Raw genomic sequence first — 14587 nt, 5'->3', positions numbered from 1 at the left:
ACCAGTTATGAAAAATATTTTCAAGTAACTTTTGTCACTGTGTGTAGCAAAGTTAACGCAGTGAAATAGGCAACATTTCTGCAGTACCCAAAAACACTATTATGAAATTATAACACCCCACTTCAATCTGTCGTTTTGGGGGGCCACTGGTTTATCACACCAGTTATGAAAAATATTTTCTAGTAACTTTTGTCAATGTGTGTAGCAGAGTTAACGCAGCGAAGGAGACATAATGTCTGCAGTACCCAAATACACTATGATATGCTTTCTATATTAGAAAGTATATTATAAGTGTATTACACCCCTATATACTGCACACCAAACAATAGTACAGCTATACCAAATACCAGTCCTTTAAAGGACTTTTGTGGACCTATTACCGAGCAATTTGTGTCACTGACAATCTGTCTCTGCTCCACACAGCAAACCTCTCCCTACACTGACAAAAGACAGAATATAGACACTTAGACAGTACACCTAATACCAGTCCTTAAAAGGACTTTTGTGGACCTATTACCAAGCGATTTGGATCAATGAAAATCTGTCCCTACCTCACACAGCAAACCTCTCTCTACACTGACAAAAAGCAGAATGTAAAATGGCAGCCACATCAGGTCTATTTATAAGGTAGGGGGTATGTCCATGTGCTAAAAATGTCTCAATTGGCTGTCCTGTACCACCTGATGGATGTGTCATGGGTCAAAGTTCTTCACAATGTAAAAGAATATAGCGGCCGTGAACATTGTCATATGTGTGCATGATCGGCGGACAGCAAACGAGCAAAGTTCGCCGCGAACCGACCGCTGGGCGAACCGCAAGGCCATCTCTACTGCTTGTGCATCTAACACTATGCTCTTCTCAGATTGGCTACAATCCTGTCTAAAGGTGTCTTTTTTGCTCATCCACGCTAAGACAAGTGTGTTACTGACCAGACCATCAGATGAAAATAAAGGAAGAAAAGCGTAAATAATGAAAATAAATACAGCAGCCACATCTATGTATTACAATACATTTTTGCTTTGGGGTTTAGTACAACCATCTTTTATTGCTAAGACAGAAGTGGACTGTCCATCCAGTTTTTGAACAGTCAACATCTGCCTAGACACATTCCAAGATTACAGAACAAAGTCTAATTAAATGTGACCAACTACTACTAGCTGCTTATTCATGTGCAAGCAGCAATCCCCTCACACATTATCGGGTATTAAACTACCTTCCGCCCGACCTATAGTAAAAAGATAGCAAGAAGTATCGTAGTATAGTAGAAGCAATGATATTCTGAGTAGACGTCATATGACATCCTTCCAGTCCTGCACCTTGTGTGCACTCTAGGGGCCGCATAGTGGCACAAACTGCCAACCAGACCCAGTGTTACAGACAAGGCCAATCGCAGCACACCTGTACCATGTGAAAGCTGTGGCCAATAGCAGCTATCACAATTGTACACATTGCAACATGAATGGATGCCGTTCATAAAAAAGATTGCTTCTAACAGTGATCCTTAGTGTTATAAGAAATTATAGTGTAAAAAAAATCCTGATCACCTCCTCAGACTAGTGCAGTGGCACTATGGTAACACTGCACTGCTATGGTCACAGTATGTAAAAAAATTGTAAACAAGCCATAAAGGAGACATACTACACATTTTATGGAGCTGCCCCAAATTAACTTCATATTGGACATCGATCTTTCACCTAATCTCAGTGGTCATCCACGAACAAATCACCCAGAAATCCCAGCCTGGCCATATTATCACCTAGAGATAGAAACATACCCGAAACGACTTAGACACACTATGACACATATACTATTCACTGCGAGACCCAACATTACCAGGAAATGGAGACAAGTTGACCTACCATCACTACAGGAGGTTATAGATTTGACCCACACACATTACACCTATGAATGCACCCTAGCACTTAAAAACAAAACTAATGAATCCATTTTTAAACTTTGTATGAAATAGAAAGTACAATAAATCTATGAAGGTATACGATCCACTTGAATCCACGTGATCTTGGGGTTGTGTTGGCCCCGTGCTGGGACACAGGAAGATCCCCTTAGGGGTGTCCGGGCGAGGGAACAGGGCAACCTTAACTTTTTTCACCAATCATCCTTCCCAATATGGGGCGTTTTTGGACAAGTGTTACTTTTACTTCTCTGTGATTATATGTCAATTGTACCCCAATGTATGACATGCTTATAACCGCTATGCCCGTATGAGTTTATCTTCTTTGTTAAAATGTTAAAAACTCAATAAAAATCTATTGAAAAAATTGTAAACAAAAATGTAAAAAAAAGGTAAAAAATATATACAAACCCAATTACAAAAAAGTTGGGACACTGTACAAATTGTAAATAAAAAGGAATGGACTAATTTACAAATCTCATAAACTTATATTTTATTCACAATATAATATAGATAACATATCAAATGTTGAAAGTAAGACATTTTGAAATGTAATGCCAAATATTGGCTCATTTTGGATTTCATGAGAGCTACACATTCCAAAAAAGTTGGGACAGGTAGCAATAAGAGGCCAGAAAAGTTAAATGTACATATAAGGAACAGCTGGAGGACCAATTTGCAACTTATTAGGTCAATTGGCAACTAGAGTTGAGCGGATACCTGGATGTCCGTGCTCGGCGGGTTCGGCCGAACTTGAAAAAAACGTCCGGGACACGGACTTTTTCCGAACTTTACCCGGACACCGAACCCCATTGAAGTCAATGGGGACCCAAACTTTCAGGCACTAAAATGGCTCTAAAACACCAATGGAAAGGGCTAGAGTGCTGCAAATGGCAGCAAAACGTAGTTGAGAGCATGGCAAGTGCTCTGCAAACAAATGTGGATAGGAAAATAACTTAAAACAACAAAAAAATAAAAATAAAAATAAAACAATGTTCTTCATCTGTGAAGGACGAGGCCCATATGGAGTAGGAGGGAGGTTGAGGTGGTGGTGGATGTGGCGGTGTCATAGGCGTGCGCACAGGGTGTGCCTGGGCACACCCTAATCACCTAGGGCACATTAGCATTATCGCTCTGTTTGCCAGTGAGGAGATGGAATATGGGTATAGTTGCGCTAAAAAACTTAAAAGGTAAGCGATTGAACGCACAATAAAATAATTAACAAAGCAGCTACACTCAAATCATACACTGAGCATATGTATATAACAAAAAAGAAATAAAATATGTAGCGCTAAAATATTATGAACAAAGTCCATAAATAAAGTCCATTTCCACCAGTGATATTGCACGGCACCAATTTGCAGTAAAGTGAAAGGAATCCACCACCAAAAGGAGTGTTCAAAACACGCTTACCAGATAGTTATATGCATTGGGCCTTGAACTATCATAGAACTGCAACACACTCGGTGACGAATTGGACCGGACCTCTTCACAAAGATGAATCCCAGAATTGATACCTTGACAGTATACCTTAAGGGAGCCACTCAAAAGAAGGAAATAAAACCCCTCATAGTGCAGTAATTTCCATAAACTTTATTGGATGTAAAGCAAAGATATATAGCACTCACATTTGAGAAGGGTATAGTGTGCGAATCACACGCAGACCTGCGTGGTTCCAAATCGGTTAGCAAGGTAGCAGCCAATGTCCTCTATTGCATGTAGGCGTCCAGCAAGGGCGGCCCGACGCGGCGTTTCGTCACATATGACTGACGTCTTTGACTGACGCCCCTGAAGACGTCAGTCATATGTGACGAAACGCCGCGTCGGGCCGCCCTTGCTGGACGCCTACATGCAATAGAGGACATTGGCTGCTACCTTGCTAACCGATTTGGAACCACGCAGGTCGGCGTGTGATTCGCACACTATACCCTTCTCAAATGTGAGTGCTATATATCTTTGCTTTACATCCAATAAAGTTTATGGAAATTACTGCACTATGAGGGGTTTTATTTCCTTCTTTTGAGTGGCTCCCTTAAGGTATACTGTCAAGGTATCAATTCTGGGATTCATCTTTGTGAAGAGGTCCGGTCCAATTCGTCACCGAGTGTGTTGCAGTTCTATGATAGTTCAAGGCCCAATGCATATAACTATCTGGTAAGCGTGTTTTGAACACTCCTTTTGGTGGTGGATTCCTTTCACTTTACTGCAAATTGGTGCCGTGCAATATCACTGGTGGAAATGGACTTTATTTATGGACTTTGTTCATAATATTTTAGCGCTACATATTCTATTTCTTTTCTCTTTAGTGAGGAGATGGGAAAGATCTCCCTCGGACCTGCTCTGCCATAAGAGAAGTGCCACACACTTCTATTTCACTTTGCCAGCAGGGAGAGTAATGTACCGGGGCCATATACATGTAGGCAAACACATGCATGTGTATTTAAACTTTGGGGTGCACACCCTACTGCAATAGGCTGCACACACCTATGGGCGGTGTAGGTGGAAGCAGCGGTGGAGGAGGACGAGGTAGCCAACACTGATTTTTTTCAGTCATTTTAAATGAGGGTACACCCCAAAAGAGTGAGAAAGATCAAAAATAGAACAATGGCTGGGTAAGGTCAGTATCCATCTCTATTCTGCACAAGGTACAGAAAAGTCCTGTGGGATCCATGCCTGGTTCATTTTAATGAACGTGAGCTTGTTCACATTGTCTCTGGACAGGCGGCTGCGCTTGTCTGTGATAACGCCCCCAGCCGTGCTAAATACACGTTCAAATAATACACTGGCTGCAGGGCACGCCAGCACCTTCAAGGCATGAATGGCAAGCTCAGGCCATGTGCCCAATTTGGAGACCCAGAAGTTTAAGGGGGCAGACCCGTCATTCACTACATGTAGGCGTGTGCACACATACTGCTCCACCATGTTGGTGAAATGCTGCCTCCTGCTAAGACGTTCCATATGAGCTGCTGGAGCTGCTGTTTGTTGTGGCGTGCTGACAAAGCTTTTCCACATTTCTGCCATGCTAACCCTGCCTTCTGAGGTGCTGGCGGTGCCCTGGTTGCGTTGGCGACCTCTTCCTCCTCCTCTGCCTTGGCCTTGTGCTTCCACTGTGGCCCCGCTGTCAGGTGGGAATGCCAGCAGCATCGCGTCTACCAGCGTGCGCTTGTACTTGCGCATCTTGCGATCACGCTCCAGTGAGTGAATTAAGGACGGTACGTTGTCCTTGTAATGGGGATCCAGCAGCGTGGCCACCCAGTAATCAGCACAAGTTAGAATGTGGGCAACTCGGCGGTCGTTGTGGAGACACTGCAGCATGTAATCGCTCATGTGTGCCAGGCTGCCAAGAGGCAACAAAAGGCTGCCCTCTGTGGGAGGTGTATCGTCTGTGTCCTCTGTATCCCCCCAGCCACGCACCAGTGTTGGCCATGAGCTGGCCTGGGTGCCACCCTGCTGTGAACATGGTTCCATCTCCTCCTCCATCTCCTCCTCCTCATCCTCCTCATCCTCCAGTACTGTGCCCCTGCTGGACTATTGTGTCCCTGGCGTTTGTGTGTGCAGGAACCCACCCTCGGAGCCCCTTGTGAATGACTGCCCTGAAAGCCTTGGAAATGTTACCTCTTCATCCTCCTCCTCCTCCTCCTCCTCCTCATCCTGTGCCACATCCTCTTCCATCATCGCCCGAATCATTTTTTGAAGGAGGCATAGAAGTGGGATAGTTAAGCTGACAACGGCGTCATCGGCACTGGCCATGTTGGTGGAGTAGTCAAAACAGCGCAACAAGGCACACAGGTCTCGCATGGAGGCCCAGTTATTGGTGGTGAGGTGGTGCTGTTCCGCAGAGCGACTCACGCGTGCGTGCTGCAGCTGAAACTCCACTATGGCCTGCTGCTGCTCGCACAGTCTTTCCAGCATGTGCAAGGTGGAGTTCCACCTTGTGGGCACGTCACATATGAGGCGGTGAGCGGGAAGGCCGAAGTTACGCTGCAGCGCTGACAGGCGAGCAGCAGGAGGGTGAGAACGCCGAAAGTGCGCACAGACGGCCCGCACTTTCTGCAGCAGCTCTGACATATCGGGGTAATTTTTAAGGAACCTCTGCACCACCAAATTCAGCGCATGCGCCAGGCAAGGGATGTGCGTAAAACCGGCTAGGCCCAGAGCTGCTATGAGATTTCGCCCGTTATCGCACACCACCAGGCCGGGCTTGAGGCTCGCTGGCCGCAACCACTCATTTGTCTGCTGTTCTATGCTCCTCCACAACTCCTGCGCGGTGTGTGGTTTTTCCCCCAAACGGGCAAGTTTTAAAACTGCCTGCTGTCGTTTACCCCTGGCCGTGCTGAAGTTGGTGGTGAAGGTGTTATGCTGACGGGATGAGGAGGCGGTAGAGGATGAGGAAGTGGAGTAGGAGGAGTTAGGAACAGGAGGCAAACTGAAGCGCCCTGCAATCCTCGGTGGTGGAAGGACATGCGCCAAATTGCTATCCGCCTCAGGCCCATCCGCCACTGCATTTACCCAGTGTGCCGTTAGGGAGATATAACGCCCCTGACCGTGCTTACTGGTCCACGTATCGGTAGTTAGGTGGACCTTAGCACACATGGCGTTGCGCAGTGCACACCTGATTTTTTCCCCCACTTGGTTGTGCAGGGAAGGGATGGCTTGCCTGGAAAAGTAGTGGAGGCTGTGCATGATGTACTGTGGGACAGCCACCGACATAAGGCTTTTAAAACTGTGCGTCTCCACCAGACGGAATGACAGCATTTCAAAGGCCAAGAATTTTGAAATGCTGGCATTCAGGGCTAGGGATCGCGGGTGGGTAGGGGGTTACTTCCTCTTCCTCTGAAGTGTTTGGGAGATGGAAAGCTGAACGCTTCCATGGGACATTGTGGAGATGGTTGGTGACCCAAGTGGTGGTGTTGCTGACAGATCGCCTGTTTGCGGGGTGGCAGGTGCCGGTATCACTGCAGAGGTGGATGAAGAGCCAGAGACCTTTCTTGGTTTTGAAGGTGTCTACTCCACTGCAGCTCGTGCTTTGCACTTAGATGCCTGATCATGCAGGTTGTGCTCAGGTTGAGAAGGTTTATGCCTCACTTCAGGCTCTGATTGCACAGGGTGCAAATCACTCGTGTCCTGTCATCAGCACATTTTCTGAAGAACTTCCACGCTAGAGAAATCCTTTGAGCTGGCTTTGGTGCGCTCGGTCCCTTGCTGTGTTGGGCAGTAGCAGGCGTAGTGTATAGGGCACGGCCGCTCCGCTTCTGCACCCTGCTCCTTTGTCTGCTGTGCTGGTGGCTCCTGCGTTTCGTCATCATCGAAGACGTGCTGCGATGTTCCTTCCATGTACTCATCTTGAGAAATAAGTGGTTGGGCATCGCTGCACTCAATCTCTTCCACTTCTGGGGCAGGGCTAGGTGGATGGCCCTGGGAAACCCTGCTGACAGAGTCCTCAAAAAGAAGAAGAGACTGCTGTATGGCTTGGGGCTCAGACTGCTTGCCTGATTTGCAAGGGGGTGAGGTGAAAGACGGTTGGACATTGGCTGCAGGTGCCAACTCTGACCTTTCTGCAGTAGACTGGGTGGGAGACAATGTGAAGGAACTGGAGGCACTGTCAGCAACCCAATCTACTATCGCCTGTACTTCTTCTGGCCTCATCACTTCTAGAGGCGCATGATGCCCTACCAAATACTGCTGCAGGTTCTGTCGCCTACTCACACTTGAGGAAGGTGTTTCACTTGTGCGTGTAGCTGGCACAGATCAACCACGTCCTCTCCTTGCAACAGGAGATCTACCAGCAGCACCACGACCCAGGCCACGGCCCCAATTTGACGGTCTCCTCATATTTCTGTAATTTATGATCTTGACCTAGAAAGGTGTTGATTGAATAGCGGAACAAAACAACAACAGTATCGCACGGGTGTATCTCACAGTCAAATATGCAAACTATGCCGCAATTTAATTTTTTTTACCCCAAAAGGGTGTATATTGAATAGCGGAATAGAAAAAAGGATAAAAAACGGTGTATCTCACACGTACAAACACAGACTAGGCCCCGATTAAAATTTTTTGTACCCTAAAGGGAGGATGAGGAAGAGGAGTAGGAGTAGTTCGGGACAGGAGGCAAACTGAAGTGCCCTGCAATCCTTGGCGGTGGAAGGAGATGCACCAAACAAATTTAAAAGGTGTATCTCACACGTACCGATACAGACTATACCGTAATTTAATTTTTTACACTCCAAAAGGGTGTATATTGAATAGCGGAATAGGAACATTTTTATAAAACGGTGTATCTCACACGTACAAACACAGACTAGGCCCCGATTACTATTTTTTGTACCTCCAAAGGCAGGATGAGGAGTAGGAGGAGTTCGGAACAGGCAGGAGGCACACTGAAGCACCCTGCAATCCTCGGCAGTATGAGATGCGCCCCAAATATTGGAAAGGTGTATCTGACACGTACCAATACAGACTATCCCGCAATTTAATTGTTTTTACCCCAAAGGTGTAGATTGAATAGCGGAATAGAAAATATGATATCAAAAGGTGTATGTATCTCACACGAACAGAACCAGACTAGGCCAAAATTACTATTTTTTGTACCCCCAAAGGCAGGATGAGGAGTAGGAGGATTTCAGAACAGGCAGGAGGCACACTGAAGCACCCTACAATCCTCGGCGGTATGAGATGCGCCCCAAAAATTGGAAAGGTGTATCTCACACGTACCAACACAGACTATCCCGCAATTTTTTACCCCAAAAGGGTGTATATTGATTAGCGGAATAGAAAAAAGGATAAAAAACGGTGTATCTCACACGTACAAACACAGACTAGGCCCCGATTAAAATTTTTTGTACCCTAAAGGGAGGATGAGGAAGAGGAGTAGGAGTAGTTCGGAACAGGAGGCAAACTGAAGTGCCCTGCAATCCTTGGCGGTGGAAGGAGATGCACCAAACAAATTTAAAAGGTGTATCTCACACGTACCGATACAGACTATGCCGTAATTTAATTTTTTACACTCCAAAATGGTGTATATTGAATAGCGGAATAGGAACATTTTTATAAAACGGTGTATCTCACACGTACAAACACAGACTAGGCCTCGATTACTATTTTTTGTACCCTAAAGGCAGGATGAGGAAGAGTAGTAGGAGGAGTTCGGAACAGGAGGCAAACTGAAGCACCCTGCAATCCTCGGCGGTGGAAGGAGATGCGCCAAACAAATTTAAAAAGGTGTATCTCACATGTACCGATACAGACTATGCCGTAATTTAATTTTTTACACTCAAACAGGGTGTATATTGAATAGTGGAATAGGAAAAATTTTACAAAACGGTGGTGTATCTCACACGTACAAACACAGACTAGGCCCCGATTACTATTTTTTGTACCTCCAAAGGCAGGATGAGGAGTAGGAGGAGTTCGGAACAGGCAGGAGGCACACTGAAGCACCCTGCAATCCTCGGCAGTATGAGATGTGCCCCAAATATTGGAAAGGTGTATCTGACACGTACCAATACAGACTATCCCGCAATTTAATTGTTTTTACCCAAAAGGTGTAGATTGAATAGCGGAATAGAAAATATGATATCAAAAGGTGTATGTATCTCACACGAACAGAACCAGACTAGGCCCAAATTACTATTTTTTGTACCCCCAAAGGCAGGATGAGGAGTAGGAGGATTTCAGAACAGGCAGGAGGCACACTGAAGCACCCTACAATCCTCGGCGGTATGAGATGCGCCCCAAAAATTGGAAAGGTGTATCTCACACGTACCAACACAGACTATCCCGCAATTTAATTGTTTTTACCCCAAGGGTGTAGATTGAATAGCGGAATAGAAAATATGATATCAAAAGGTGTATGTGTCTCACACGTACAGAACCAGACTAGGCCCAAATTACTATTTTTTGTACCCCCAAAGGCAGGATGAGGAGTAGGAGGAGTTCGGAACAGGCAGGAGGCACACTGAAGCACCCTGCAATCCTCGGTAGTATGAGATGCACCCCAAAAATTGGAAAGGTGTATCTCACACGTACCGATACAGACTATCCCGCAATTTAATTGTTTTTACCCCAAGGGTGTAGATTGAATAGCGGAATAGAAAATATGATATCAAAAGGTGCATGTATCTCACACGTACAAACACAGACTAGGCCCGATTACTATTTTTTTGTACCCCCAAAGGCAGGATGAGGAGTAGGAGGAGTTCGGAACAGGCAGGAGGCACACTGAAGCACCCTGCAATCCTCGGCGGTATGAGATGCGCCCCAAAAATTGGAAAGGTGTATCTCACACGTACCGATACAGACTATCCCGCAATTTAATTGTTTTTACCCTAAAGGTGTAGATTGAATAGCGGAATAGAAAATATGATATCAAAAGGTGTATGTATCTCACACGTAGAGACCCAGACTAGGCCCAAATTACTATTTTTTGTACCCCCAAAGGCAGGATGAGGAGTAGGAGGAGTTCAGAACAGGCAGGAGGATAACTGAAGCACCCTGCAATCCTCGACAGTATGAGATGCGCCCCAAAAATTGGAAAGGTGTATCTCACACGTACCGATACAGACTATCCCACAATTTAATTGTTTTTACCCCAAAGGTGTAGATTAAATAGCGGAATAGAAAATATGATATCAAAAGGTGTATGTATCTCACACGTACAGAACCAGACTAGGCCCCGATTACTATTTTTTGTACCCCCAAAGGCAGGATGAGGAGTAGGAGGAGTTTGGAACAGGCAGGAGGCACACTGAAGCACCCTTTAATCCTCGGCGGTATGAGATGCACCCCAAAAATTGGAAAGGTGTATCTCACACGTACCGACGCAGACTATCCCGCAATTTAATTGTTTTTACCCCAAGGGTGTAGATTGAATAGCGGAATAGAAAATGTGATATCAAAAGGTGTATGTATCTCACACGTACAGAACCAGACTAGGCCCCGATTACTATTTTTTGTACCCCCAAAGGCAGGATGAGGAGTAGGAGGAGTTCGGAACAGGCAGGAGGCACACTGAAGCACCCTGCAATCCTCGGCAGTATGAGATGCGCCCCAAAAATTGGAAAGGTGTATCTCACACGTACCGATACAGACTATCCCGCAATTTAATTGTTTTTACCCCAAAGGTGTAGATTAAATAGCGGAATAGAAAATATGATATCAAAAGGTATATGTATCTCACATGTACAGAACCAGGCTAGGCCCAAATTACTATTTTTTGCACCCCCAAAGGCAGGATGAGAAGTAGGAGGAGTTCGGAACAGGCAGGAGGCACACTGAAGCACCCTGCAATCCTCGGCGGTATGAGATGCGCCCCAAAAATTGGAAAGGTGTATCTCACACTTACCGATACAGACTATCCCGCAATTTAATTGTTTTTTCCCTAAAGGTGTAGATTGAATAGCGGAATAGAAAATATGATATCAAAAGGTGTATGTATCTCACACGTAGAGACCCAGACTAGGCCCAAATTACTATTTTTTGTACCCCCAAAGGCAGGATGAGGAGTAGGAGGAGTTCGGAACAGGCAGGAGGCACACTGAAGCACCCTGCAATCCTCGACAGTATGAGATGCGCCCCAAAAATTGGAAAGGTGTATCTCACACATACCAATACAGACTATCCCGCAATTTAATTGTTTTTACCCCAAAGGTGTAGATTAAATAGCGGAATAGAAAATATGATATCAAAAGGTGTATGTATCTCACACGTACAGAACCAGACTAGGCCCAAATTACTATTTTTTGTACCCCCAAAGGCAGGATGAGGAGTAGGAGGAGTTCGGAACAGGCAGGAGGCACACTGAAGCACCCTGCAATCCTCGGCGGTATGAGATGCGCCCCAAAAATTGGAAAGGTGTACCGATACAGACTATCCCGCAATTTAATTGTTTTTACCCCAAGGGTGTAGATTGAATAGCGGAATAGAAAATATGATATAAAATTGGTGATTTATCAATAGCACATGTGAACAGCAGTGTCTTATATCAGTCAGCTCTGCTGCAGGCTATGGAGGGAAAAAAAAAAGAAAATTCCCCTTTTAAGATTGTAATTTTTAAATAGATTATTACAGACTATGCCACAATTTAATTTTTTTAACCCAAGGGTGTATATTGAAGAGTGGAATAGAAAAAAGTGTATAACTTTTGAAATCACTCAATAATAGCACATGTGAACACAGCAGTGTATTATCAGAGTCAGCAGCACTGAAGGAAAAACGCTGCACACAGCTGACTGATAAAAAATACTTTTTTCTCCCTCCTCCTCAGCGGGCAAAAAGATTGTGTTCACACCACCCCACACACAGCAAAATCGATGTGGACCACTGACCCTGCCTATCTCCAGCCTCTCCCTAAAATGATCGATAAGATCGGTCACTGCCGGCACTGCAAACCTCCCACACAGCAAAATCGATTGTAGAACACTGACCCTGCCTATCTCCAGCTTGGCCCTAAAAGGATCAATAAGATCGGTCACTGCCGGCACTGCAAACCCCCCCCCCCCCCACACAGCAAAATCGATTGTAGAACACTGACCCTGCCTATCTCCAGCCTCTCCCTAAAATGCCCTAATATCTCGCCCTGCCTGCAGCACTCCGACCCGTCCCTGAATTATTTTCGGACACAATATGATTTTTGCCTGTCTGTCCCTGATCAGCAGCCAGCATGTATGATGTGTGCTCTGTCTCTTTACTACAGCAGAATGACGCAGCGGCGCTCGGTCTCAAACTTATAAAGACTTGGTCACATGCTTCAGATGGCCAATCACAGCTACTAATACATTTGTAGGCATGGCTGGGATGGCTTAAGGCACACCAGTTAAACGCTTGTTGATTGGCTGTTAAAAGCCCGCCATTAAAAGCGCGCCAATACATACAAACCCGGAAATAAAATGACCGAACATGGATTTTAAACCCAAACATAGAGTAAAGTTTTCGGGTCCGTGTTCGGGTAACAAAAATCCAATTATTCGGTACGAACACGAATAATACAGTCCGTGTTCGCTCAACACTATTGGCAACATGATTGGGTATAAAAAGAGCCTCTCAGAGTGGCAGCATCTCTCAGAAGTCAAGATGGGCAGAGGATCCCCAATTCCCCCAATGCTGCGGCAACAAATAGTGCAGCAATTTTAGAAAGGAGTTTCTCAGAGAAAAATTGCAAAGGGTTTAAAGTTATCATCATCTACAGTGCATAATATCATCCAAAGATTCAGAGAATCTGGAACAATCTCTGTGCGTAAGGGTCAAGGCCAGAAAACCATACTGGATGCCCGTGATCTTCGGCCCTTAGACGGCATTGCATCACATACAGGAAAGCTACTGTAATGGAAATCACAACATGGGCTCAGGAATACTTCCAGAAAACATTGTTGGTCAACACAATCCACCATGCCATTCACCGTTGCCGGCTAAAACTCTATAGGCCAAAAAAGAAGCCATATCCAAACATGATCAAGAAACGCAGGCATTTTCTCTGGGCCAGTGCTCATTTAAAATGGACTGTGGCAAAGTGGAAAACTGTTCTGTGGTCAGACGAATCAAAATTTGAAGTTCTTTTTGGAAAACAGGGATGCCATGTCATCCGGACTAAAGAAGACAAGGACAACCCAAGTTGTTATCAGCGCTCAGTTCAGAAGCCTGCATCTCTGATGGTATGGGGTTGCATGAGTGCGTGTGGTATGGACAGCTTACACATCTGGAAAAGCACCATCAATGCTGAAAGGTATATCCAAGTTCTAGAACAACATATGCTCCCATCCAGACGTTGTCTCTTTCAGGGAAGACCTTGCATTTTCCAACATGACAATGCCAGACCACATGCTGCATCAATTACAACATCATGGCTGCGTAGAAGAAGGATCCGGGTACTGAAATGGCCAGCCTGCAGTCCAGATCTTTCACCCATAGAAAACATTCGGCACATCATAAAGAGGAAGATGCAACAAAGACCTTAGACAGTTGAGCAACTAGAAGCCTGTATTAGACAAGAATGGGACAAAATTCTTCTTCCTAAACTTGAGCAACTTGTCTCCTCAGTCCCCAGACGTTTGCAGACTGTTATAAAAAGAAGAGAGGATGCCACACAGTGGTAAACATGGCCTTGTCCCAACTTTTTTGAGATGTGTTGATGGCATGAAATTTAAAATCAACTTATTTTTCCCTTAAAATGATACATTTTCTTAGTTTAAACATTTGATATGTCATCTATGTTGTGTTCTGAATAAAATATTGAAATTTGAAACTTCCGCATCATTGCATTCTGTTTTTTTTTTCTTTTTTTGCATTCTGTTTTTATTCACAATTTGTACAGTGTCCCAACTTTTTTTGGAATCAGGTTTGTACATACATTCACCTTTCAGTCAGTCAGTGGATAAAATAACCATAGCATCACCTTACTTAACCTCCCTGATGGTCTGATTATGTCAGGATTTCTGTGCTAAAAGCGGTTCATCGTTTTGTATGGAAATCTGTTGTTTTATATTTTAAAAATCACCTTCCCCTGCGATCCCCCACCGTCCTCCAGCCATCCTCCCGCTGTCCTCTCGCTGTATGCTCGGCAGATGCCGGCACCTGTCTTCCGGTTCCCTTCCCTGCGAGCGTTGTGAAGCAGGGGGGTGGCAATTTAAAAAATGTAAATAAACCAAATGAGATGATACAAAGCTGTGATCCTAACAGATT

Source organism: Pelophylax lessonae, assembly GCF_965119305.1.
Source record: "Pelophylax lessonae genome assembly, chromosome: 1".
Lineage (NCBI taxonomy): Eukaryota > Metazoa > Chordata > Amphibia > Anura > Ranidae > Pelophylax > Pelophylax lessonae.
The sequence above is the reverse complement of the archived record's forward strand: the minus strand, read 5'-3'. Positions refer to the sequence as shown.